Source organism: Coenobita brevimanus, chromosome 60 (assembly GCF_032717465.1).
Source record: "Coenobita brevimanus isolate Jiangsu-jjx chromosome 60, ASM3271746v2, whole genome shotgun sequence".
Classification (NCBI taxonomy): domain Eukaryota; kingdom Metazoa; phylum Arthropoda; class Malacostraca; order Decapoda; family Coenobitidae; genus Coenobita; species Coenobita brevimanus.
In genome coordinates this window covers 36,627,113-36,631,851 of record NC_137013.1, presented here as the reverse complement: position 1 = coordinate 36,631,851, position 4,739 = coordinate 36,627,113, and positions in this window count along the sequence as shown.

Here is a 4,739-nt window from a genome sequence, read left to right as displayed (position 1 = left end):
TTGTAAATAATTCACATTTCTCATCACCTGCAAGACTAAAAATAATTTAACTGTATCCCAAATAAAGATGTACACAAAATTTGGCTTTAAGCAATTAAGTTCTTCATAGTTTAAAATCAATTATTCATTTTTAAAAAATGCTACCTATTTGTATAAATACATGTCAAGCCAAATATGAGAAGCGTTCATATTAATCAAACAATCTACTTACTCTATCCTAGACAGCTTAGTAAATAAGGAACTTTATCCAAATATAGAAAGAAGTTTTATGTAGATATTTTTGAATTCAAACTTAAATGGATGAATCTTTTAATTCAACATAAATGTCAGAAATATGCAAAAATTAATTACAATTTCCAAGTACATTGCTTGAAAAACATAAATCGGTATTTATACATTATAAACGTTTATGTTATCGGAAATGGGATGAAGTCAGCTTAGGCGCCAAGTTCAAAAACCACAGATATCCAAGACTGCCTTTTCTATATTTTTTCACTTGACTGATTACTGTACTGATTTTCGCAATGTATTGCGTCTCTCTCATCGGCACGTTTTCTTCCCACCTGAAAGAAGGAACTTTGGTTTGATGGGTTTTCATCCCTGAGATCTTCGTCCTTTTGTAGCCTATTCTCTGTTGTTTACGGGTACAATAAGACAGTACATTGGCACTATATTTTTCCATAACAATTGTCCTTGACTATCATAATATCCTGCCATTCATCTGTTGTTATAATTCAGCACTGAGGATGGAAATATGCCCAGGTAAAATGGACATAGTAGGCCTATAGTACCGTGTGGAACAAAACAGAAAAACCATTGAATTTCTCATTATGCCATGCACTGAACTACACTTGGACCCGTTTTCTTGTCTGAGAATTTAGGACCAAAGTGGTTACATGTACGAGTATAGTTGAATGACAACGATTGTTCTCTCCGACGAGAAGAGTATGTTTTCACTCCTGTTTGTCTGCTAGCAGGATCACTCAAAAACTAAAACAGAGATTTGGACCAAATTTAGTGAGTAGATAGCCCATGTCCCAGGGAACAAGCTACCTGTATTAACTTTGTGAACCGATCGGAGGCACAGTGGCTCAGTGGTAAAGCATCTGGCTCGTAATCGGGGGATTGCGAGTTCGAGCCTCTCCCGGGACTGCAATGCCAGGAGTTGTAGCGCGCTCCTGTAACCTAGCGGGGCTATATTATCTAATACAGGATCTAGCTCGGGGCAATTCCATTTCTCCCATTTTGGGGGGACCAATCCAGATCGTATTAAAGATTCTGCCTCCGGAAAACAATTTTTTTGAAATCCCAATCAGTGATAAGAAACCCTAACCCATTATGAAGAGTGGTTGAGAAAATACGTTGCCCTTGTCGAAGAGATGTGCTCCGCTGAGTGCCTCTCTATTATAGTTGTGCATGAGGCTGCTGGGACTCAGCCTGGAGGGAACGCCCCCTTAAGGGTGTGTGAGTAATTTCCGGGGGAATGAGATGCAAGGACCCAAAGGAAAAATAGAGAATGACCCAAACAAGTGTGTGTGTGTGTGTGTGTGTGTGTGTGTGTGTGTGTGTGTGTGTGTGTGTCACAGTGAATCACTGATATTTATCCTGCGTTTGCTCCAGCCCTGAAAACAAATTTGTTTTATACTATTATGTCTAAAGATAAATACCAGCTTATTCGTTACAGTACATAATAATTATAGTTACAGATGCAGACGTAGTTATTTACACATTACAGAATATTTATCATCATCATCCCGACCTCCTTTCCAACCCTAGGGCAGGGTGAGAAGTAGCAACGTCCAGACAACCTAAGTTTGACCAATTCAATGGATCACGCTTCCGTTTACTCATCATTCAAGCCCACGGAATCCTGGCTTCATCAGATAGGCAAAAAAAAAAAAAAAAAAAAAAAAACACGTTCTGTAGCTTCACATATATCTGATAGAATCAATCCGAACGCTGTCACGTTAAAAAAAAAAAAAAAAAAAAAGGGTGGCAAACCCCTGATCATGCGCTTCTCCTCCCAAAATTCATCCAGCCAGTTCGATCTCTTGTCAGGCCCTTAGCCTTACCAACTTTCATACCTCTCTTCCTCATACACTCATCCACCATATCCCTCCACTTTTTTCTTGGCCTACCTCGCCTCCTCCCTCCTTCAAATTCGCTCAGATATTCCTTTTTCACCACTCTATTGTCATCCATTCTCTCCACATGACCAAACCATCTCAGTACACTCTCTTCGATTCTGGTGTCCACAGACTTCCTCACTCCACATCTTTCACGAATCACATTATTCCGTATCCTATCCACTCTCTGTACTCCACATATATTTCTCAGCAGGCCAATCTCCACTGTCCTCATTCCTGACTTTACATTTTCATGCCACACCATAGTCTCACATCCGTATGTTAAAGTTGGCACTAACACCCCTTCATGTAAGCCTCGCGCAGCTGTAACACTAGTTTTTTTGTTTTTTGTTTTTTGTTTTTATCAAGGCCTTCATTGCTCCAGCTACTCTCCTTCCTTGTGTGCACTCTACTTTCCCCTTCTTTTGCACATTTTCCTCTCTTTTCTGTCACTCTACCCAGGTATTTGAACTCTCCCACCAATTCATTCCAACATCACACTTGGAATCACCTCTCTCAATAACCATCACTTTACTCATTTCTACATTTACTCTCAAAGCACGACGCTCAAAAACATCAACACAAACTCGGCACTAGCCTACCAAGCTCTTGTCTGGAATTTGCGAATCGCGCTGTATCATCAGCACACAACAAATTCGAGATATTCCATCCATCATCATTCATTACCAAAGCCATCCCTCTCTCCATTACTCGTGTTTTTACGTTTCTCATCACCCTATCCATGTATGTATATGAAACAACCATGGGGACATCACACGACCGTGTCGCACGCCCACACTGATCGTGAACCCATTTATCCTTACACATGCTTCACCACCATCATAAAAACTCCTGACGGCACCAAGCAGCTTATCATCCACACCGTATATGCACCAAACCTTCCACAATCCTTCTCTGTCTACCTTCTCGTATGCTTTTTCCAGATCCATAAATGCCATAAACACCTTATAGCCCTTCTCACACGCCTTTTCCACTGTCTGTCTTACTGCAAATATTTGATACACATCCTCTGCCACTCCTAAAGCCACCCTGTTCGTCACTCACTATTACTTCTGATCTCTCTCTTACTTTCTCTGTAATAATTCTTCCATATACCTTACCTACCACACTCAATAAACTTATCACTTCGCTCACCTGTACTATTGTACGTAGGTACAGTCACAGCCTTTTTTCACTCTACTGGCACCATTTCACTCATCCATGCCTTCTTACATATCTCCAACAAGCACTTCATTCCGCTTTCTCCACTACACTTAATCATCTCTGCATAGTGCATACACCTCATCAACCTCAGCTGCTTTCCCATTTCAGTCGCATCACAGCGTTCTTTGCCTCTTGGAGTAGGCACGTTTCCTGGCACTGCATTCCTTCTCTGTACACCCCCAATACCAATCATGTTAATAGTCGTTTTGCACTCTCCAATCCCCATCATTGGACTTTCAAAATATTTTTTTCATTTGGTCCTTACTTCATCCCCATTGGTTAATAATCTGCCACTTACATCCTTCACACTTACACATTTCTTGCGACTGTCACATCTACATTTCCACACCTCATTCCAGGCTTTTCCATGTGTTCATTTATTTTTTGTCTTATCATTTTTTTTTTTCCATTTGCTATCACCCTGTCACTTTTTCTCACCTTCTTGATCTTCGTCGAAGACAATGTACATGCTTTCCACGCGTTGCATAACTTGCACACAGGTTTCGTCCAAACGTGTGTGTGTGTAAATGTCAGTTTTGTTTGAAGGAATGATAGCCTATTGAATATTTCAAGGTTTATTTTCCAGAGGACCAAACAGCCCGATCCAGCACTTTGAAAAAAAATAAAAACGTATTGCATACATTTTGACAAATATTTTCTTATTACAAGACCATCGAGGGGAGGGGTGTACTCCCTCCACGCTCCCTCCCAATTCATGTGCATGGTTCATTCCATGCTTTTGACTTCTACCGTGGTTTCACTGTCGGGAACTGTCACTGGCTGGTGGCAAGAATGCTAAACTCGTGGGGATTTTTAGCCAGGGGTTGATCTACCAGTGACCCCGCCTAGTATGGCTGCACCTGACTGGAACAGCTAGCTTCAGTGCCTGGAGACACGCTTCTTTACCATGGGTCAGCTTCTCCCCTCCCCCCTCAGGCTGTATAGAGTATCATAATCCTTTGGTGGTGTAGGATGCGTTTTACCTATTGTTCAATAATCCGGTCGGATCCGGATTACTCATACCGTACGAACAATGAAAAAAGTCAAATGTCAACTGAGAATCCATTATAAAAATCTTATTTTATGAATATGATGTTATGTAGGTAATTCATTGTGAAGGAAACAGTAAATGGGTTTCTATAATATCAACGTCTATTTAAACCCCTTGTTTAGGTGAGGAATCTCGGGGTTGCAGGGTGAGTCATGGAGCCAGGAGTCTGCCAGTCGAAGAAAACAAAGTCTTGTGGAGGGGGTCTGTCAAGGTAAATAACATTATTTTGTACTGTATCAGATGTACAGGATTATTTTATGCGCCCATGCCGGCATGCAAAAATTGCTAGCATATTGACAGCATTCTAATAAGATGGAATATGCTCACAGAATAATAAA